Raw genomic sequence first — 25,131 nt, forward strand, 5'->3', positions numbered from 1 at the left:
ACACACACACACACACACACACACACACACACACAAGTTCTGGGGATTAAGATGTGGGTATCTTAAGAAAGTCATTATTCTCTCCATCACAGTCTGCACTCTGACTCCGAAAGAGTCGTGTCTATCCCATATACAAAAGTCTCAATACAATAGAATAAAAACTCAAAGTTTAAATCTCATCTTGTCACCTCAAAAGTCCAAAATCCAACTGGAAAAACTCCATTATGTCTCAAGGACTGGGAATAATCCCCCATGGATCTTTGTTCCTCCCTCCAGGACCATAGTTCTGCTCTTTGGGCCCATGGTTCCATCTTTTGGTCCTAGGCTTTGCCCACAGAGTCATCCACAATTTTTCTTGACAATAGTGCATGTTTGTAGTAGAGGAGTTTTGTCAACTGTTTCTTGTCTGTAGAATTTTGTTGAGTCCAGCAGTCTTTTTATTTCTTCATTTATTTTTTTAAAAATATATATTTATTTTTGGAAGAGCACAAGCAGGAAGGGGCAAAGAGAGGGGGACATGGGATCCAAAGCAAGCTCTGCACTGACAGGCTGACAGCAGCAAGGCCAATGTGGAGCTCAAACTCACAAACCACCAGATTATGACCTGAGTTGAAGTTGGTCCCTCAACCAACTGAGCCACCCAGGTACCCCAGCTGTTGTTTATTTTGTTCTTTCTTTGTCCCTGTCAGATCAAGATGGCAGTATTTCTGCTTGTATAACATCCTTAAGAACCCAGTGGCCTCCCATATATGGCATGGGGATTCACTCCATTAGACCAGAAGATCCTCCATAATCTTTGGGGGGAATCCTCTATTCCTGGATCCTGCCAAGATGGCAGAGAGGACCCATAAGACATATGCCTATCTCTTCAAAAACCCTCTGTATGACTGAACACACTTACCTTTCTATCCTTTCAAAGAATTAACAAAAGATTGGCCAGCCACACATCTCTGGAGCATGCTTTTCTGACAGTGAATATCCTTATTTTGGCATCTTTTGTAGTATGGATAGACTAAGAATTCCCAACATTATCAAATCCTGATTCCTTTTTGGTTAACAGTTATTTCCTGAATTTACCTCTTTCTCTTTACATTTTACAGTAAATAGCAAGAAGAAATCAGGTCATACCTTCAATGCATTGCTGGTAAATTTCCTGAGCTAAATATCCTAATTCATCACTTACCATGTAAATGCATTACATGTACCAGATAACAGTTCATCTGCTTTCCACAAAACTGTAGTAACAGTTAAGCAAGCTTTCTACCATTATATAACAAAGAAGCCCTTTTTTCAATAACATATTCCTCATTTCCTTTTGAGTCCTCACCAGTATCTCTCAACTTAAACATTTAATGTACTTTTTGTCAATGGTTTGCTTAGTATGAAGGTACGTATTCTTTAAGGCAATGTAGATTTTCTCTATATTGCTCCTCACTTTTTTTCTGTATCCTTAAACATTCATTTTCTACTAAAAGTATGTTAAGCGCAATCTAATTTTTTCGATCATACTAAAAATTCCTCTAGCCCCTAGCCATTACCCAATTCCAAAACTACTTCCTGATTTTTAGGTACCTGTTACAGTTACAACCTACTTCTAGGTAAAAAAAAAAATCTTTATTTGTTACATATTCCTGAGGATGCATATTATCATAATAATAGTGACTTAAAACAACACAAATTTACACCAAGATACATTATAGTTAAAATATCAAAAGTTAAAGATAAAGAGGAAATTTTAAATGGTAGAAAAAAACAACTTGTTACATACCAGGACTATCAGCAGATGCCTCAGCAGAAACTTCATAGGCCAGAAGGGTGATATATTTAAAGTACTGAAAGCAAAAAACTTGCAACTAAGAATTCTCTACCTGGCAAGGTTATCATGCAGAATTGAAGGACAGATAAAAGGCTTTCCAGAGAAACAAAAGCTAACAGAATTCATCACTATTAAACTGGCTTTAAAAGAAATGTTAAAGGGATTTTTAAACTTAAAAGAAGGGTCTCTAATTAGAAACAAGAAAATATATGAAAGTAAAAATGTCACTGGAGTTAATTTAGCTTTCTAATAAGAATAAAAGACAAAAATAGTAAAAATAACTCTAACTACAATAATTAGTTAAGGGATACATAAAATAAAAAGATACAAAATATGACAACAAAAATATAAAATATCCTAAATAACAAAAGGCCAGGACTAGATAACTTCACTGGTGAATCCTATCAAACATTCAAAAAAGATTTAATACCTTGGCAAGCTCTTCCAAAAAACTGAAGAGATGGGAATGCCTCCAAACTTATTTTATAAGGCTAGTTGTTACCCTGATACTAAAACTGGACCAGACAGCACACACACACACACACACACACACACACACACAGCCAATATTCCTGATGAACATAGATGCAAAAATCCTCAACAAAATATTAGCAAATGGGATTCAACAATATGTGAAGAGGATCAAATACAATGATCAAGTGGGAATTATTCCAGGGATGCAAGGATGGTTCAACTTCTACAAATTAATCATCATGATACACCACATTAGCAAAATAAGGGATGAAAACCAATGATCATCTCAATAAATACAGAAAAAGCATTTGACAAGATTCAACATCCATTTATGATAAAAAGTCTCAGCAAAGTCAGTACAGATGGAAAGTACCATAACATAATAAAGGCCATATACGACAAGCCCATAGCTAACATCTTATTCAATGGTGACAAGCTGAAAGTTTTTCCTTTAAGTTCAGGAATAAGACAAAGATGTCTACTCTCACCACTTTTATTCACCATAGTATTGGAAGTCCCAGCCAGAGTAATTATACAGCAAAAAGAAATAAAAGGCATCCATATTGGAGAGGAATAAGTAAAGCCATCATTGTTTGTGGGTGGTATAATTTTACATATAGAAAACTCTACACAATCCACCAGAAAACCTTTAGAACTAACAAATGAATTCATAAAATTGAAGGTTACAAAATCAATATGCAAAATCTATTGTGTTTTTATATAATAATAATGAACTATGAGAAAAAACTTAACCTCATGTACATTTGCATCAAAAAGAATAAAATACCAAAGAATACATTTATTTAGTCAAGGAGGTGAAAGAACTCTACACTTAAAACTATAGGACATTGATGAAAGATATTGAAGAAGACACAAATAAATAGAAAGATATTCTGTGCTCATGGCTTGGAAGAATTAATATTGTTAACATGTCTATATTACTTGGGGCACCTGGGTGGCTCAGTCAGTTAAGTGTCCGACTTTGGCGCAGGTAATGATCTCACAGTTTGTGGGTTCAAGCCCCACATCAAGCTCTGTGTTGACAGCTCAGAGCCTAGAGCCTGCTTCAGATTCTGTGTCTCCCTTTCTTTCTGCCCCTCCCCTGTTCATTCTCTCTCTCAAAAATAAACATTAAAAATTCTTTTAAACATGTCCATAATACTCAAAGCAATCTATAGATTCAATGCAATCCTTATCAAAATTCCAATGGCATTTTTCACAGAAATAGAACAAACAATCCTAAAATTTGTATGAAGCCACAAAAGATTCCAAATAGCCAAAGCAATCTTGAGAAAAAAACAAAGCTGAAGTCATCATGCTTCCTAATTTCAAATTATATTACTAAGCTATAGTAATCAAAACAATATAGTATTGGTGTAAAACTTAACACAAAGATCAATAGAACAGAATAAAAATCCCATAAATAAATCCATGAATACACGGTCAATTAATTTACAACAAGGAAGGCAAGAATTTGCAATGGGGAAAGGACAGTCTCTTTATTTTTTTTATTTTTTTATTTTTCAACGTTTATTTTACTTTTGGGACAGAGAGAGACAGAGCATGAACGGGGGAGGGGCAGAGAGAGAGGGAGACACAGAATCGGAAACAGGCTCCAGGCTCTGAGCCATCAGCCCAGAGCCTGACGCGGGGCTCGAACCCACGGACCGCGAGATCGTGACCTGGCTGAAGTCGGACGCTTAACCGACTGCGCCACCCAGGCGCCCCAAGGACAGTCTCTTTAATAAATGATGTTGGGATAATGGATAGCCATAGGCAAAAGAGTGAAAGTAGACCACTATATTACACCATACACAAAAATTAACTCAACATGGATTAAAGACTTAAATGCAAACCTGAAACCATAAAACTACTAGAAGAAAACAGGCAATAAATTCCTGGACACTGACCTTGGCAATGATTTTTTTAAACCTAATTCCAAAGGTAAGGGCAACAAAACCAAAAATGAACAAATGGGACTACATCCAAAGAAAAAGCTTCTTCACAGCAGAAGAAACCAACAACAAAATGAAAATACTACCTGATTAATGGGAGAAGATATCTGCATATCATATATCTGATAAGAGGTTAATATCCAAAATATATAAAGCTCTTCTACAACCCAGTAACAAAAAACAAACAAACAAAAACAAAGAATCTAATTAAATAATGGACAAAGGATCTGAACAGACATTTTTTCCAAAGAAGACATAGAGGTGGCCAACAGGTACATGAAAAGATGCTCAACATCACTAATCAAAATCAAAATACACAAAATAAATCAAAATCACAATAAAATATCACCACACACTTGTCAAAATGGATACTGTCAAAAAGACAAGAAACAAGTGTTGGTGAGAATTTGGAGAAAAGGGAACCCTAGTTCACTACCGGTGGGAATATAAATTATTGTGGCCACTATGGAGAATGGTATGGAGGTTCCTCAAAAAAGTTAAAAATAGAACTACCATAAGATCCATTAATTCTATTCCTGGGTATTTATCCAAAGGAAATGAAAACACTCATTTGAAAACATATATATACACCCCAATGCTTATTGCAACACTATTTACAATAGTCAAGATATGAAGACAATCTAAATGTCTACTAATGAATGAATGGATAAAGAAAATGTAATATACACACACACACACACATATATATATACACACACACACACACATACATATACATATGTGCATATACACACATATACATGTACACACATAATGGAATATTACTCAGTCATAAAAAAGAATGAAATCTTGCTATTTTTGACAACACAGGTGAACTTTAATGAACAAACAAAACAAAACAAAACCAGGAGACACAGAGAACAGACTGATGGTTGCCAGGGGAGAGAGGTGTAGGGGAGTGGGCAAAACGGTAAAAGGTATTAAGAGGTATAAACTTTCAGTTATAAAATAAATAAATCTTGGAGATGTAATGTACAGCATGATGACTGTAGTCAATAATATTATATTCTATATTTGAAAGTAGTTAAGAGAGTACATATTGAAAGTTCTAATCCTAAGGAAAAAAAGTGCAAGTCTGTGTAGTGATGGATGGTGGATCACTAGACCTATTGTGACTTACACTTTTGTAGTGTATACAAATCCCAAATCATGTTGTGCACCTGAAACTAATATACTATGTAAATTACACTATTATTTAAAAAATCCTGAATGACGGACATGTAAGAATTCCCTGTAACAATAATTCACTGTAGTATGTACACTATAAAATCTACATTTAAAATTTTTCATAACAAAAATTAGGGAAAAAAACCTACAAATTTATTTTCTTAATGGCTATAAATCAAAAGTATAAAGTTAAATTGTAGGTCATGTTGCATTCCATCTGGATGATTCAGAGTAGAATCTGGGGAACCCATTTCCTTGCATCTCCTAGCTTCTAGAGGCTGCTGGCATTTCTTGACTTAATGGCCTCTTTGTCCATCTTCAAAGTACATTATTTCAACAGCTGGTTCCATTTTCATATCTCCTTTTGCTCACTTGTATCATGCTGCCTCCATTTCATAAGGGCCCTCATGATTACATGGACCCATCCAGATAATCCAGGATAACGTCTCCCCATCTGAAGATCCTTAACCACATTTGCAAAGTCTCTTTTCCACAGAAGTTAACATATTCAAAGGTTCTGGGGATTGGTACATGGACATCTTAAGGGGGACATTATTCTGTCTAACACTTTGAGTGAATGATACCCTATACGCAGGTTTCTTTGGCCACATTCTAGGGATCTTTCTCTCATAACTAGTCCTCTTATTACTCCTTAATCAACATCCTATGTACGTTGCCCCTCCCCACTCCTACTATCATGACTTTTTACCACTCAAACCTCTCTCACTCAGCTCCAATCTTTCCATTGGTCAATACAGAATGCCCTAACTTACTTACATTTTTAATTCCTTGCTTCCAGATGACAATGGAATAACATCTAAAGTTCTTAGCATGATGTTTATGATCTTCCAAACTCTGGCCTCAACTTTTCTTCTTTTATAGTCTTAGCTTCCCCCACCCTCCATAATATGGCAAAGGAACAGCTCTTGGTTGTTTTATAAACCTACCTGTCCATTAATAGCATTTGTTTATGATGTTTATTTTTTGAAAGGTCCTGCTACGTAACTCAAACAAAATATCTGTCCTGAGCTTTCTCCAGTACCCTCATTTTGGAATTTGTTTTTCCTTGTTCTATACTCACATGATAATTTATTTATAATATTGACCACAATCTACTACAACAAATTATAGTGATTTGTTTTATAATTAAAGTAAATATTTGTGTCTGCCTCTCCCATAAGATTAATTATGAGAGTAGAGTCAGTTTCATGGGTAGCTTTATATCCCCTATAATGCCCAACACTCTGTACTTAGTGGGTGCTCAATAAAATGTTACATGACTTGTGAAATTGTAAATTGAGAAACAATCCATCAAGAGGCAAGCATATACAAAGTTGCTTAACAGTCATTATGTTGCAAAAAATAGTGTTTATTGTGGCTTAATACCATGAGGGAAAACTAAATAAATCGCCAGTATCCTCTTTTGTGATTTTTAGGAAAATAATTCTCTACTCCTTTAGCTAAAGAAATGGCCGATATACAATACTTCATGTTTTGAATAGACCAGATTCTCTCTCCCCCCACCTCTCTCTGTTTCTCTCTTTATCTCTCCCTCTCCCACTCCCCCCATCTTCCTCTTTCTCTATTTCTGTGTGTGTGTGTGCGTGTGTGTATGCGTGTGCTTGCATGCACTGTTATGACTTTTATATTTCTCCTCTATTCCTGTATGGGAGTAAATCAACTCAATGAAATCTAGTAAGACAGAAGAACCCTGCACCTACTGATTCACTAGTGCAGGGAAAATACAACCACATGGCATAATAAGCAAATGGGAAAAGTTAAATTACAACCACAAAGACTCACTATTTAGTAGTACAATGACATTCGTATTGCTTTCCTCGTGTAGACCCTAATGCTTATAATTACATGGAATATCTTACTGGATTTAATAAAAGTAGAATATGGTATCTTAGAGTTTTCAAGAGTGGTGATGGAATTGAACTGACAACATTTATTTTTAGTTAACATTCCCTGTGATCATAGATGAGAAGGCCAAGATTAAACTCTAATTATAGAGGAGGATACAAATTGTTTATCCATTTAGTTTAAAGTTTTGTTCCTTGTACAGAATGCTGACTATGCTCTTTTGTTACCAACTAGGAATCAGTTGCAGAAAACAGATTCACTTGTAGGTGCTTTGTACAGAAAGGCATTTACTATAAGGCATTAAATAGCTTAAAAGATCACTGAAAGGGATGAAGAAAGAGACTTAAATTTAGCTTTCATCAAAGCTCACTCAAAGCTCCGCCGCAGAACTGAGCACCCAGATGAGCTGCCACCATTTCTCTTGGCTCAGGAAGTCACTTTCTGAGTAGAAAGTAGGCTCTAGAATCCTGCCACCATTGCCATTGTCACAACTAATCTGCCTTTAGGATTAGGAAACAATAGCTCGCTCCTAAACCACACTGTGCCTATTACAATAGAAATCAACAAAATAAATGACTCATGCTTGGCATTTTTGGTTTCCCAGTTTCCAAAGCAGAGCAAGTAAAACCAGGAAAAGGTTGGAATAGATGCCTGGTCATCATATTCATCATCTATGGTGAGTTGGAATATGAGAAATGTCATAACATGTTCATTTAATGCATTACTTTGCCTTAAATAGCATAAACTCAAAAAATTATGAAACTTCTATGAATAACGATAACATTTGAAAAATGAAAATCCTGTTATGTTTCTCTCCACTTACAATACTTAAGAGCGTCCATTAAATTAATTAAATCCATGGGGATGGTACCAATGGATTGCACACAAGGTACAAGTTAGCCTCTGCTCATAAAAAAGTTTACACCTTCAGCTGGAAAGACAATGACTGAAAACATGACACCAAAAGCCCAGACTAGTACTTCTAGATGTAATAATCTAGATGTAAAATTTATATTGAAAAATAACACATACAAGTTTTACAGAGAATAAATGTGGAGCTTGATACATTGTACAAAGTGAACGCACTATGTAATCAGTACCAAGATCCAGCAACTGCCCTACTCTTACCTCTTCCCAGTCACCTCTTCTTCAAGTAAACACCATACCAACTAATAACATCATAAGTTAGTTGTTTTTGAACTTCATATAAATAGAACCATATGCTATGTACTCTTGTATTTGCCTTCTTGTGCTCAAAATTATGTTTGCGCTATTTAAATGCGCTGATGGATACCAGAATATTCTATTCATTTTAATTACTTAAGAGCATTTCATTGTATCAATACACTACAATTTTTCTAGTACATTCTAATGTTGATGGACTTTAGGGTGGTTTCTAATTTGGAGCTACTAGAAATAACATATGAAAATACTTTTATAACTCTTTTGGTAAACATATGTATTTGTTTTTAGGGGGTATATATTTATATCTAGGAGTAGAATTACTAGTTCATTAGGTGATGTATCATCAGCCTTAATAGATGTGACCAAGACTTTGCTTTAATTATTGTAGCTATATAATATTTTCCAAAGTGCTTATATCCATTTTCACTCCCACCAGCAATTCAAGGGAGTTCTTGATGTTCCACATCCTTGCCAACGTTTGTCAGTATATTTATTTTAATCATTTTGGTGGGTGTGTACTGGGATATCACTATAGTTTTTAATTTGCATTTCCCTAGTGATTAATGAGATTATAAACTATTGTGTTTTTTTTTTCATTTGTATATCCTGTCTTCTAAAGTGCTATTTCAAGTTTTCCTCCATTTCTCTGTTGAGTTTTCTTTTAAATTGATTTGTAGGACTCCTTTATAAATTCTGGATAGGAATTCTTTGTCAGATATATAGAAATACAGGTAGAGACAGATCAAATGATTTCTTCCATACTTTGGCTTGCTTTTCATTCTCTAGATGATATATTTGATAAATACAAGTTCTTATTTTTAATTAGGTCTATATTTTCATTTTTCCTGTTGTAGTTATTAATTTATGTTACCTTTAAGAAAATTTTGTGTTCACCAAGATAATGAAAATATGCTCCTATGATTACGCGTTGAAGTTTCATTATTTTCACACTTTGATCTCCAATATAACTGAAAAAATTTTTTGTATGATGTGAGGTGAGTGGGGCTTAGGTTATCATTTTTAAATGTTACACCAGACTTGCATTTCTAGAATAAACCCAATGTGATCATTATACGTTATCCTTTCTATAGATCACTGCCTTTGACTTGCTAATATTTTCCTCTTGTTTAGATTTTTGGATTCATGCTCATGAAAAACTTGGACTGTATGTTCCCACTCCACTGATTTTAGCATCGCTTCTTTTGTATGTGCTTTTTTTTCTGAGTGGAATCTCCATTCCCTGCTTTTCCTCCAAGAGAGTTAGAGCCAGTCTCCTTTGTGGTTTTCATAGCACCTGGAACAGTCCTCGGTTAAAGGTCTCCCCACTTCCCCAGGAGAGTATAAGCAGAAAAAGAATATGCCAGTATTTGTGGTTTAGAAGGCGCACCATACATCTTTCCTGAATTAAATGGGGCTGTGCTTCATTCCTTAGGGACATAATCAGATAATTGGGAGATTTTAGTTTTCATTTTTGAATCGTATTGTACCCTTTCTCAATTCACACTCACTGCAAAAACTTGATGAAAATACACTGTTCTTACTAAAACGCACAATTTAATTTTCCTCCAGCAAAAAGATTTAGAGAGCCAAAACATAATCTATACTTTCAGCTAACCAGAGATGGCTAGAATGTCCCAGATGAAAACCCTCCTTGTAATCCGGAATGCCATACTTTATGTGTGACAGAAACCAAAGTGCCTTCTGTTTTCCTTCAGTCACAGATCATCACAAGCACATTTCCCATTTCTACATCTTTTATAAAGTTATCCTGACAAACAATACAAAATGTTTGCATTGCAATAAAACTGAAGAAAGTAATTTTAACTTTTAGGTTTAATAAATACCAGCCATGTGGAAATTCTCCCAACAGTGCTTTAACCTGTCTGTAAAATGCTATAACTGTAAAATGCTTACAGATGCTAGATTTCTTTTCCTTTTAACCTCAAAAAATCACTTTTATAAGGATAAGGATTTTGGCAATCACACCTTCAAGAGCAGTTATGTCATTTTTTTCCTCCTGTGGATTCACATTTCTCTTAGCTTCACTGATAAATTCATAAAAATATATGAAATAACAGATGCTATCTCCAAAAACAGAGTTCTCACACTCCAGCATTTTAGGCTTCACCATCTACTTTCTCTTCATTTTCCCACATTTATTTTAATTATTTAATATGTGGCTGTAGAACTTAGGCTGATTCCATCTTGCATATTATTTAAATGTGATGAAGGCAGGTATTTTTAAAGTGCAATAGTTCTTTACATTAGCAATTTATAAGTTGCATCTTATCATTGGACATATATTCGGCTTTACCTGTACCCTGTTATTTTGTCCCCTAACCTTCTCAGATAATTGGATTTCAAGGTCTCTCCCAAATAAATTCTAAATTGACGAACATGGCATATTATTTAAAGCATAAAAGAAGTTTTATCCAAACTCGTCTTGCACTTCAAACATTCTTTCTACAGTTTGAAAAAAAAACAGATAAAAACTATGAGGAATAAAGAAGTAGCTCATTTAATCAAGGGCACTTGGAAGAGCTGAATAAATGAAAAAGAGGTCTTATTTATCCATTTTAAAATTTGTTCTTTAATTTGTCCCAATAGAACAGTAGAATTAACTTACACGAATTTATTATCTTTCTCATACTGTTCCCCTCTTAGAGTACCAAAATGTGCAAAGTGAGTAAAGCGAATTGCGCAAAACGGCAAGTGGGAGAATGGAAACAGGAAATAAGAATCAAAGGACTTACATAACTATCCTTCTGGAATAAGCGTCACTACAACTATCTTAGAGATTTCAGTGAAACATTTGCCCTCCAGATGTCATTGGAGAGCTAATAAATACCCAGACACTAAAATGCTACAGAATTTTTGCAGAAAATAAAAGCAGCATTTAGAACACTTCAGCGGCACACTTTATAGGACCCTAAAGGAAACAATGTACTACATGTAGTTTGAATAGGTTCAATGATTTTGTTGATTAAGCAGCACATTTTTCATTCTATCTCAAGTGACTGCTCCATCTAATAAAGATATTTGCCAATATAAAACAGAAAGTTATGGAAAACTTAGAGTGCAGTGTCCTCAAAGGATTTGACTCTAAAATAAATTTGATCATCCATGTGGAAAAACAAGGTCTGTGTCTATCAGGAAATCAATTAACACAATCATTTGAGTGAATTAAATAATATTGTTGTTTTTCATTGAAGTATTTTTTCCCATTCAGTGTGCGTCCCTCAGGAGTATTCTCAGTACAAATTCATAATATACAACACAGGAGGGAGCACTGGAAATTGTAAGATATGAACTGAAATGAAAAAGAAGCACAGACCCAAAGATCGTATTATGCATATGGCAGGTATTAAATAAGTGATTTTAATTGATATGATGGATCTATGTAATATAAGAACACATATTTTATTAACTTGTAGTCAACTATGTTAAATTACACCCCTAGAAGCAATACTTCCTTGGCGGAATTAAAAATTCCAACATTAATTTTGGCTAACATGAACTTTAAATTCGTGATATTTCAGAATATAGACAAAATGAAGACATGATTATACCAGGATTAGAAATCATAAAGTTACCATTTTAGTCATTCCAAGTATGTGAATTATGCTTGCTTAATTTTAGACCTGAAAGGACTATTTGTATATTCAGTTATTAGGAAGAAAGGCGTGAAATGTGTACAATGTTGTCATGCTATCTGGTGAATTACACAAAAATAAAAGCACACGTATACAATGGAGACTTCAGATATCAAATGAAAGCAAATCATTTTTCCCCAAATAATACAAAATAAAGAATCAAGTGTGGGAAAAGGGGGGGGGGGCAAAATTAGGATAATTCCTATGAGGAAAATAATATTTTTTTAAAAAACCCAGGAAATGGGTTAATATGAGAAAATCACACGCCGGGCAGTTTGTAAAACATGACATTCTCTGTCACACCTCGTCCGCTCTATGTCTGACGTTTCTGTTTGTCTAGTTCCCTTCCCTCTTTTCCTGCTAGTACACACTTTTTTATGTCTTAAGACTCACTTCACACGACACCACCTTTGTGGTGCTGTTCCCAACTGCTCTAGGCACAATTATACTCAGTTCTGTCACAATGATTGTTTTGAAAATGTAAACTTGTAACAAAGCATTTGGTACCAAGGGACAGTTTGGGATTGCTTATGTGCGATTTCCCCCATGAGAAACATGAGGTGAATGCAAAAAACAGCGCCCGCTGACTGGCAGCGAAAAGCAGCAACTCGAGCTGATGCACACCTCAAGCACGCTATTGCAGGTCACTGGCCTAAGAGTCACATCCATGTGCATCTGCTACAACCTTCCCTCGGATTTCAGGTCACCGTCCTTCCTCTACCCCGCAGTAACACAACCACCACTCTTCTGATGCCGGAGCAAACTTCAGATTTTATATTGTGTCATTTATGTATTTCTTAACTATTAGTAAATATCAACAATGCTACCATCTGTGGTAGGTTCTTACCACTAAAAAAAAGTCACTAACGCAATTTTTGAAAATCCAAACCTTGATTTTCTCATTAGCCTCGTAGCTTCATATTTCACAATTTTGCGTAGCGTGTTGATTTTTACAAAAGCAAACATTGCATCATAGCAGAACTGACTATACTCCTGTTAGTTGCTTCCTCTTCTGATTCAGTGGTACCTAGCGTATAAGGTTGCATTTATTTGTATGCTTACCTATTTTGTCCTCCATAATGTGTAAATGTGCTAAACTGGGAAATAATCAGGTACTTGGAAGAAGCTGTTGAGTATCATTATGGCTGGAAAGTCCTAAGTAGGGTAGTGAGGTGAGGGGCAGCAGTGTGGAAACAGGTAGGAGTTGGGTAAGTGCAGGGCAGAGACTGGACATTAGCCTCACCTGGTGGTCTGGAGTTGACGGGTGATACTGGAGATGGGAAAAAATGGACTGCTTTTTCTCTCTCAGCTCCAGTCAATCACCAAAATCCACTGATTTCACCCCATAACTACTCTCTCATTCCTTTTGACCATGTACCTTACCAGTTCTAGCTCAAGCCTTTATTATCTCTCCCTCTTTATTACTATAACAGCCTTTTTCTTTTTTTTGCTGTAGACTGAATGTCTGTGATCCCCCCCACCAAATTCATATGCTCAAGCTTTAACGTCCAATGTGATGTTATTTGGAGATAGAATCATTGTGATGTAATTAAGGTCAGATGAGGTCATGACAGTGGGGGACTCATAATGGGATTAGTGCCTCTACAATAAGAGACACCAGAGAGCTCTCTCTCTCTCTCTCTCCCCCCTCTCCATGCTCAAGCACACAGTGACACAGTGTCCATCAAAAAGCCAAGGGAAGAGACCTTAAAATGACATCTACTTTGCTAGCACCTTGATTTTGGCCTTCTAAGCCTCCAGAACTGTGAGAGAATAAATTTGTTTGAGCCACCCAGTCTATAGTAAATTCTTTTGGTAGCCCTAACTAATACAATCTCATAAATACAAACTCTACCCTGATACGTGTTATAAGATTGTATATAAGATATGTATATAAGCTATGCAGAACTTTTGAAACTCTTAACTGGCTTACAAGCCTCTTGGATAAAATTTAAATATCTTAACATGTCATGTCAGTGCTTTCATGATTTTAGCTCTACATACCTCCCCAGACTAATCTCTTGCCAGGCCCAACCTCCCAAATGCCAAATTATCTGTTACTCCTTAAACACATGTCATATACTGTTTTCTCATCGATACTCTGTTCACACAACTTCTCTGTTTACAATGTCATTTCTCTTCATCTGTATATTCAAATCTTCCAATTATCCTTTAGTAGTAGCTCAATCCTCAACTCCTTCAGAAAGCTTTGCCTCAAGCTAGTCTATGCTTTCATAATTCCTGCTGCGTATCTTCATCTTTTTAAATATTGGATTATAAGTTCCTTGAGGGCAGTGATTACCTTCCTTTTCCTAATTCCTTCTATGTTATCAGATATATAGTAGGTACTCAATAAATATTTATTGAAAAACACAAATGTGCTCCGCATGGTGATTTTGCTCAATATCATATACATATTCAATAAATGACTTCTGTTGCCATTATTTCCTGTATGCACTAATGCTAGTTTAGCATTACGTTTCTTTAAGAAATGTGAAAATAACAAAAAAAAAGACTCAAGAAATAGCTCCATGTTGAAAGAGATTCAAGTACTTTTTCTGACCTTTCGTAGCCTCCTTTTAAATTCTTTATCACATACCTGTTGTTGGTTGTGTTAAAAAATGCTACACATTGTGTAAGACAGAGGAGGTCTGCGTATGGAAGGAAATCCATAAAGCTGACAATAGGCCACAATAATCAGGAGGTGTCCATGCTCACATAGACCACATTTTAAAAAAAGGTGAGAAGAGCAAGGTGGTCTTGTTTGTACAACTTATGGTGTAGTTAAATTTGAAATTTGGAAATAATGATTTTGTTTTTTTCAGTTGGCTGATAATTTGAGAGAAAAGTAGTATCATTTGACTTCACTCTGAAGAACACATTCTGAAAAATCTACAGCCCTAGCAATCCAACGAAGTTCAACCTCCCATAAGTGGAGAAATGGAAAGTGGTTTTATTTTCCACTTGCACTGTATGTGTTTATTTCTTGAAAAATACTATCTGAAGTGTCTAAAAGGAAAGTAGTTCAGGCTAATAATTTAGACTAGAAGTACATCTATTGAAGGCACACTGAAAATGTCATAAAAAAGTCATCTCATGCGGGAGCCAGGTTAGCCACTGCTATGTTTTCCTTAAAAACTGTTTTAACTGAGAAGGTAGCTGAAGTAATTGCATCTTTTATTTTCTTTGTTATTGCATGAAATATCAATAAATACTGCTGGTTTTAAGCATTTTCCATTCAGAAGCAATCTTGATGAATAATTTAATTAATACTTCAATTAGATATTTATTGTGATCATTAAGAAATAGGCAATTTATTTATTCTTGATACTACAAATTAGTATTTCCTAGTAAGTAATCTCTCCTTATTTTCACATACCATTACCATACTTCATTTTATTTCGTTTTAAGATTATTAGTAGTATCTTGACCAGGTTTCAATTGTTTGTATCATCTCTAATCTATATTTAGTACTGTCTGAAAGTAACTGAACCATGTTATTCATAATGCATTTTACTAATGTAACAATTTTAAATCTTTATTAGTCTATTTAATAAGACTGATGAAGATCAAATTTTATTTTATCCAGGACATTCACAGCTAGAGAAAAAAAAGTTAAGCCTTTATGGCTGAATTTAAATGGCTCCACCTTGATTAAATCTTTCTGCTTCTGCATTTCCTTAATTCCTCATTTCATCCTTCAAAATGCAAAAGTGCACGACACTTATCTATGTATATGTAATCAAGCCTAAGCACCTGACAATATTTTGAGAGAATTACAACTTCTACATTCATTTTGTGTTCCCCCATGACTCCAAGCACAGAAAATCCTCAATAATCATTTGGTTGAAGCTTAACTATGGCATAACTAGCTCTTATTTAGCTTAGAATAATCTGTAACACTGTTTTAGGATCTGGTGCAGACCTTAAACTGTCATCTACTATTAATCATAACACATTGAAAGCCATGGAGAGAGATTCAGGTATCTCACGGATTCACTATAAAATCACTCTGTTCACGTGACTAAATGTTATTTGGGATATGGGATTTGGGATATGGTTTTGACTGCGACATCTTCATTAAAAAATAGGAAAAAATAGCATTATGCTTACAATTAAACATTGCACATTTACATGCAAGCCACAAACTAAGACCTGTTTCTGCCACTTGGACATCTACAACATCTCACAAAAAATTTGGAGGAAGAAATGGAATGCACTCTAATATTACAGTATAAGCAACCCAAATTCAATATCCATATTTCCAGATCAGTGATTCATTGACTTTGGGATTTCTGGATCAGAAAGACTCCAAAAGGGAAAATATTCTTTCAAGTAAGGACAATAAAAAATAGTATCTCCTATCTCGATTGTTTCATAAAGAAAAGACCATCCAGTATGTATACACCACAATGTAAATGCATGGGTAGCATAGCATCTGTGGAAAGTGGCGAGCTAGAGGAGACAGACGTTTTCTCAGTGTCCATACCATGAAATATTAAGGAATTTGACAGTGAAAGACAAAGACTTTCAAAAGAAAAGAAATGTTTGAATCTGGCAATATTTGTATTTGAGGTATGAATATCATCAAATATTTGTTCCCTAAGTCAAATCAACCTCTAGGATTTCAATTCATAATTGAGTTTTGAAAACATTCCCCAAACTTTGGGTGGTAATTTTTGTAGTTATGAAGTGAATTTTAAACTAATATTTGGGGAATCAGGCAGTTCCATTCAACTCCCCTATATCTTATTTTTAAGAGGTATTTTGTAAGCCTGTATTAAGATAAATTATTTAAAATCATTAGTGGGAAAACAACAGAATTGGTGAATTGGTTATATTTGAATACACATTTTTTAAAAAAAAGAAATTCCTCAATGTGCTCTCTGAAGCCACCTATATTACCTGAAGTTATATTATAATTGGGAAATAAAAACATTTAACTGGCATTATAATAAATTTGTTATAGATTTTATTTTTAAAAATTCTTCATTTTAGGGGCACCTGGGTAACTCAATCTGTTAAGTGTCCTACTCTTGATCTCAGTTCAGGTCATGATCTTGTGTTTTGTGGGTTAGGCTGCATCAGGCTCTGGGCTGATGGTGTGGAGTCTGCTTGGGATTCTCTCTCTCCCTCTCTCTCAGCCCCTCCCTTGCTCACTCTCTCTGTCTCTCTTGAAATGAATAAATAAGCTTAAAAAATAAAAATTCTTCATTTTAATTATTCAACGAAGCATATTTATGTTTTAAGAACTTGGGACACCTGAGTGGGTCAGTCAGTTGAGCTGACTCTTGATTTGGCTCATGTCAAAATGAGCCAAATGGTCGTGAAATAGAGCCCTGTGAGACAGAATCCCTGCTTGGAATCCATTCTCTGTCTCTGTCTCTGTCTCTCTCTCTCAATCTCTCTGTCTCTCAGAAACAAAAAAAAAAAAAAAAAAAAAAGAACTCAAAACTACTTAAAAGTAGCTAGAACTGGGGCGCCTAGGTGGCTAAGTTGGTTGAGCATCTGACTTCAGCTCAGGTCATGATCTCACAGCTCATCTGTGTGTTCAATCCCCATGTCGGGCTCTGTGCTGACAGCTCAGAGCCTAGAGCCTGCTTCAGATTCTGGGTATGCTTCTCTCTTTCTGCCTCTCCCCAGCTTGTGCTCTGTGTGTCTCTTTCTCTCAAAAATAAATAAATATTAAAAAATTTTTAATACAAAAAGTAGGTAGCACTGAATTTTGTTTTCCTTTTTTTCCCCCTAAAAAATTGGCATATACCTTCTTATAATCAAAATTTAAGTAAAAATAAGTAAGTTTAAATCTAGGGTACATATTTCGATCAATCTATATCATTTAAAGAACATCTTTTAAAATATTCTGCAATCATAGATTCCTTGCATTACTAAGCAAAGAACAGACCACGCTAACAAGGCAAACAGGGGTCATTTTGTTTAATGCATATTTATTGAGTACCAATTATATGCAAAAAAATATATATCCGCCAGGATTATTCAGTCTTGATGATATAATGATAAAACCTTTTTATTTTATTTATTTTTTAAATTTTTATAAGACTTTAATTTAAAAAAAATTTTTAATATGAAATTTATTGTCAAATTGGATTCCATACAACACCCAGTGCTCATCCCAACATGTGCCCTCCTCAATGCCCATCACCCACTTTCCCCACCCTCCCACCCCCCATCAACCCTCAGCCCTCAGTTTATTCTCAGTTTTTAAGAGTCTCTTATGGTTTGCCTCCCTCCCTCTCTAATTTTTTCCCCCTTCCCCCTCCCCCATGGTCTTATGTTAAGTTTCTCAGGATCCACATAAAAGTGAAAATATATGGGATCTGTCATTCTCTGTATGACTTATTTCACTTAGCATAACACTCTCTAGCTCCATCTGCATTGCTACAAAAGGCCATATTTCATTCTTTCTCATTGCCAAGTAGTATTCCATTGTGTATATAAACCACAACTTCTTCATCCATTCATCAACTGATGGACATTTAGGCTCTTTCCATAATTTGGCTATTGTTGAGAGTGCTGCTATGAACATTGGGGTACAAGTGCCCCTATGCATTAGCACACCTGTATCCCTTGGGTAAATTCCTAGCAGTGCTATTGCTGGGTCATAGGGTAGATCTACTTTTAATTTTTTGAGGAACCTCCACACTGTTTTCCAGAGCAGCTGCACCAGTTTGCATTCCCACCAACAGTGCAAGAGGGTTCCCGTTTCTCCACATCCTCTCCAGCATCTATAGTCTCCTGATCTGTTCATTTTAGCCACTCTGGCTGGTGTGAGGTGATATCTCAGTGTGGTTTTGATTTGCATTTCCCTGATGAAGAGTGACGTTGAGCATCTTTTCATGTGCCTGTTGGCCATCTGGATGTCTGCTTTAGAGAAGTGTCTACTCATGTCTTCTGCCCATTTCTTCACTGGATTATTTGTTTTTTGGATGTGGAGTTTGGTGAGTTATTTATAGATTTTGGATACTAGCCCTTTGTCTGATATGTCATTTGCAAATATCTTTTCCCATTCTGTCAGTTGCCTGTTGGTTTTGTTGATTGTTTCCTTTGCAGTGCAGAAGCTTTTCATCTTGATGAGGTCCCAATAGTTCATTTCTGCTTTTAATTTCCTTGCCTTTAGAGATGTGTCAAGTAAGAAATTGCTGTGGCTGAGGTCAGAGAGGTTTTTTTCCTGCTTTCTCCTCTAGGGTTTTGATGGTTTCCTGTCTCACATTCAGGTCCTTTATCAATTTTGAGTTTATTTTAATGAATAGTGTAAGAAAGTGGTCTAGTTTCAACCTTCTGCATGTTGCTGTCCAGTTCTCCCAGCACCATTTGTTAAAGAGATTGTCTTCTTTCCATTGGATATTCTTTCCTGCTTTGTCAAAGATTAGTTGGCCATACTTTTGTGGGTCCAATTCTGGAGTCTCTATTCTATTCCATTGGTCTATGTGTCTGTTTTTGTGCCAAAACCATGCTGTCTTGATGATGACAGCTTTGCAGTATAGGCTAAAGTCTGGGACTGTGATGCCTCCAGCTTTGGTCTTCTTCTTCAAAATTATTTTGGCTATTCGGGGTCTTTTGTGGTTCCATACAAATTTTAGGATTGCTTGTTTTAGCTTTGAGAAGAATGTTGGTGCAATTTTAATTTGGATTGCATTGAATGTGTAGATAGGTTTGGGTAATATTGACATTTTAACAATATTTATTCTTCCAATCCATGAGCATGGAATGTTTTTCCATTTCTTTGTATCGTCTTCAATTTCCTTCATAAGCTTTCTATAGTTTTCAGCATACAGGTCTTTTACATCTTTGGTCAGGTTTATTCCTAGGTATTTTATGATTCTTGGTGCAATTGTGAATGGGATAAGTTTCTTTATTTGTCTTTCTGTTGCTTCATTATTAGTGTATAAGAATGCAACTGACTTCTGTATATTAATTTTCTATCCTGCGACTTTGCTGAATTCATGTATCAGTTCCAGCAGACTTTTGGTGGAGTCAGTCGGGTTTTCCATGTATAATATCATGTTATCTCCAAAAAGTGAAAGCTTGATTTCATCTTTGCCAATTTTGATGCCTTTGATTTCCTTTTGTTGTCTGATTGCTGATGCTAGAACTTCCAAAACTACGTTAAACAACAGCGGTGAGAGTGGACATCCCTGTCGTGTTCCTGATCTCAGGGAGAAAGCTCTCAGTTTTTCCCCACTGAAGATGATATTTGCAGTGGGCTTTTCATAAATGGCTTTTATGATGTTTAAGTATGTTCCTTCTATTCCGACTTTCTTGAGGGTTTTTATTAAGAAAGGATGCTGAATTTTGTCAAAGGCAAACAGGGGCCATTTTGTTTAATGCATATTTATTGAGTACCCATTATATGCAAAAAACATAGATCCACCAGGATTTTTCAGTCTTGATGATATAATGATAAAACCTTTTTAGTACTTACAAATTCCTGTTTAATGATCCCAACTGTACAATTTGGCCTGTGGAGGAAGTACAAAGAGCCAGAGAGAACAAGAGGAGAGAATATTTAGACTGATGTGAAGAATATAGTAGGAATAGAGAGAGGCAGGGAATAGGAAATCCAGGCCTAAACCCAGCCCTCCTCTGAAACCTGCATGATCCAGCAGTACCCGCCTTTCTGAGTACTTCAGTGGAATCACCCGCAAATGAGAAACCCGAACTGTCAAACTTCTAAGTTCTCTCCCAATTCCTAAAATTCTGTAATTCTTTTTTAATACCATAGTCAACTTTGTATAAAGCAAGATCTTTGAAAATTTGTCCAACAGAATTAGAGAAATACATTTCTAGAAACCAAGAACTTCTTGGTGAGAATATATTATTAAAATTAATATTTTTTGAGTCATCTCTTTAAGATGAGAACCCAGATGTTTCCTTCTTGATGCTCCTTCTAAAGGGAGAGTCCAATCAGAATTGTTAACTGGTTTGCAAGCATTGTGTTCAAAATGAGTTGAATGCTAAGGCAGAAAGTTATGAATAATTCCTTAAATGGTAAAAGCATGAAAACCACACAAAAGATCTTTCAAATTCTTTACGTGTCTTCTCAGGGGAAACAAGTTGGAACTAATCTTGAGCTGAGCATCCATAACCAGGATCCCAGGGGCAAATCAGTGCAAGAGTTGGAAGAAGATGGGCTTTTCTTTTTTGGTCGGCAGGAAATAGTTAAAGAAGATGCCTTAAAATGAGAAAATTAAACCCTGTTGTGGAGGAACAGGCTCCCAAGAATTTTGATATCAAATAAGCAAGAGTCAGCACCAACTGCCTAGGGGTGTTTTGAGACTAAATTAAGAAAGATGAATATAAAAATAATGAAAGAACTAAGAATCACTTTCAATGCACGCTTTCAGTTTGCTAACCTCTCTATTTATAGAGATGCATTAAGAAGTAAAATATTTAAAGTCAGTGTTTGATGGAAAAGAAATGAAGTTGTGTTTATTTAATAATTACATAATTTTTAAAAGAATTTGTCATTTACTAGTCTAATGTATGGAGCCAGGGGAAAAAAATTAGATATACCTACTCTAATGGTGATGGAAACAGAACATTTACTTGAGGCCTGGACTGTAAAATGTAAACTGTCATACTATATTGAAAGAGTCTTATAAATCCCTAACATTTATTTTACACAGAGTTGATCATAAACATATCCAAAAGCATATGAGTGTTCCCAAATGGTAGAGCCCAAACGGCTTTGCCCAAGCATAGAGACTGATAATGCAAAAGTGGGCAAGTACTATGTCACCTTCAGTTTAAAATAGAGTCCAAGAGTGAGGAGCAGACCCTGTGAGATGGGACGGGCAGGGATGGTGTGACAAAACCAACACTAGATTGGGAGTTCTGGTTTCTATTCCCAGCTTTCTATCACCTACCTATCAGCTATTTACCACTAGCTGTAGGTAATACCTACACTGATTTACCACTGTATTATAACAGCTCCAAGGCAGGACCAAGTTTTTCTATTTTATTTCTTGTATATAGCATGGTACTAGGAACATCACAGTGATCTTAGAGTTGAAAGGGTAGTTGACCTGTATGCTTGCACTATAAAGTGCCTGAGTGGAAGTTTGGATATTATGCTGAGAAGACTGATTCTGGGCAGAAAGTATATGAATGCATGAATGTGATTATTCTTTTCTTCAGATAAATGAATCAATGAGATGTTGAACAAATCACTTAACCTCAATCAATCCTCCTTCCAAATAACTCATTTATTGGCATATCTCTCTGATTCTCTATTGTTTACTTCTTTACTTGTTTGCAAGTTCTTTAATACTGTTCTCTGTCTCACCGGGTCCTTCCTGAGCTCCAACTCTAGTTTGGTCTCACTCCATTATCAACCATGTTGTAATATCAATCATCATAAGCAAAATGACTTTGTCATCTTTCAATTCTCCCTCATATTCATTCACCATGATGACTGCTTTATCCATACAGTGTCTCAGCAATCTTCTCTATTTACTTCCCACTGTAATTGCCCAAGTTTAGAGAATAACTTTGTAAAGTGGCCTCCCTGCCTTAACAAACTGACCCAAAGGGTCTTTTCAGCATAATATTTTAACTTCTGCCCTGTATAAACTTGGCACTTAACACTGCAGCCACATGAATCAAATACCCTTTCAACTTTGAAATCACTGGGTCTTTACCCCTGATGCTCTGTTTTTTTTAAACAGCAGCCTGTATCTTCTTCTCCAACACCCCTCCTCTACACACACACCAGAGTTTTATTCCTTTCAAGACCTTTACTCAAAAGCTTCTTACACCATAAACACATCTTTCTTTAACTCAGGCAGAACTTATTAGTTCTTCCTCTGGGCTCTCACGGTAGCATTCAGCACTATTGAAATGACCTGAAGAGACCATGTGAAATAAAGTCTTAATCGTGTTGGAGTCCCCTACACCTAACACAATGACTATTCATTAAACATTTTCTGATCATCGTATACATTGACAGACACAGACTTCCATGGTAGGCATTGGTAGTAATTTATAAGATAATTGCTTGCTAGCATCACATGCCTTTTCTTCATCTATGGAGGTAAGCCATGGGAGAAAGGTGACACAGAGCCTAAAAATATTTACCTAAAAGTTAAAAACAGTAATGAGAAAGCTTAGGAAAGAATTCATATCTCCAAGGCATGATTTCTTCACAGAGCATCACCCAGTCCACAGCCTATGCGGAAATATCCACTCTTCCTAATTCATTCTCAGAGAAGCGCCACCATCGTCTGCAGTGTACTAGGTACAAGGTTTCAGAAGGGATCCTTACACAGCACTGCCCACTAAGGTACTTGGAAGGACTGGCTGATTCTGAGTGTGGATCAGGAAAGGTACAAGACAGGCCAGTTACATTCTATCATACCACAAACAGAGAAGCCATTAGAGATGATTCAGATCATGTCTAAAGTTGGAGCCAACTTGAACTGGTTCTCACCGATTAAAGTTGGAATGGTTTGAGGGAAAAAAAAAGGAATAGCTGTAATAGATTGAAAACATTAAATATTTAAAAACATGAGTTCATAGTGATAGTAGGTAAAATGCTTCATTAGTTACCTTTAAATGATACTAAAGAACCAACTCATTGTTTTGAAAACTGATAATCAAGCATTTATCTTGATTTTCTTATATCCACTGCCCTGCAGCATAAATCAGAGGAAGTTTCTTTTCACAGAGATACTACAGCAAATAAATTAAGAATGAATAACAGAAAATCAACATTTTGGAGTCCTTGATGAAATACTAGATTCAGGCAATGATTGTAAATGGCCCATAAATTCCAAAAAGAGGGACAGATAGCATTAGTGTGTTGATGGAAGTACTCTAATACTATAAAGTATTCTTGTCAAGACTTGAACCTGAACCTGATCAAGTCTCTAGATTTAATAAGCAGTTTACAGGAAATACTTTGGAACAGGAAAGGTAGTGGAACAAGTATTTTGAAGACTGAGAAGATTAAAATTAAAAATTCAATCAGTCATTCATCCTGTTTTCTTCCACAAATGAGTTAAATAAAAAAGAGAGGGAGACCCCATCTCTCTGAATAAACCCACTTCACTTCTTCCCTTTCACCTGACTAACTTAAATTTATCTTCACAAATCAGCATTTAGCATTAGGGTTTATAATCAGATTATTTACCCATCTCTGTCAATAGATAGAGCAGAGACACAGACTTGTTAATTTTGCATTACTAGCCAGTTACCAGAGTGCCCAGTACATGGCACAGAACAGATGCTCAATAAATGTTTGCAGAATAAGTAAATGAATGAACTCCAAGCACCATCAACTTGCCATTTCTCTTAGTTTTATAACTCCTTTTTCCAACTTGTCTGATCTGGGAGTAGGGAGCTAGAGGTACCAAGGAAAGGCAAAATGGCAACAAAAAGGTTTTCACTGATTTCAGATAAAGGTTTGCAAAGCTTACCTTTTATCAGCATTCTCAATACCTGCTACACATAAATATCATATGGGGAAAATTTAAAAACACTTTCAGCTGGTCACATCTTTAGAGATTTTGATTCATTTGATTTTGGATGGGACCTAGGTATAAGATTTCTTTCTTTCTTTTTCCTTCTTTCTTTCTTTCTTTCTTTCTTTCTTCCTTTCTTTCTTTCTTTCTTTCTTTCTTTCTTTCTTTCTTTCAACTCTTGAGGAGATACAAGTGTGGGGCCAGCATGAAGAAATGCTTTGTATCTGTTTTTAATGCATTTTCCATCACACTCTCTCTCTCAGACTCTAACATCTCTTTGAGTACAGAGTTCACTGTTATAGCCTCAGATCCTAGTCCAGAGCTTAGTTCACAGTGTTAGCGCTCATTCTCTCTCTCTCTCTCTCTCTCTCTCTCTCTCTCTCTCTGTGTGTGTGTGAACACATGCACACTCATTTCATATGTATGTTTTGTTCATGTGAATGAATATGAAAGCCCTTTTTCAAGAAACTGTCTTCACACTGGTGCTTCTCAGAAGTAAGTAATACAGGCCA

The 25,131-nt window shown here is 35.7% G+C and overlaps 1 protein-coding gene across 8 annotated transcripts in view; it reads right to left on the reverse strand.

Annotated features, from left to right (window-relative positions):
• Window positions 1–25,131, reverse strand: part of RALYL (RALY RNA binding protein like) — a 718,636-nt gene that overhangs the window by 226,554 nt on the left and 466,951 nt on the right. The gene's annotated exons all lie outside the window — the stretch shown is intronic.

Source organism: Herpailurus yagouaroundi, unplaced genomic scaffold (genome assembly GCF_014898765.1).
Source record: "Herpailurus yagouaroundi ecotype Mexico unplaced genomic scaffold, PumYag 165, whole genome shotgun sequence".
Classification (NCBI taxonomy): domain Eukaryota; kingdom Metazoa; phylum Chordata; class Mammalia; order Carnivora; family Felidae; genus Herpailurus; species Herpailurus yagouaroundi.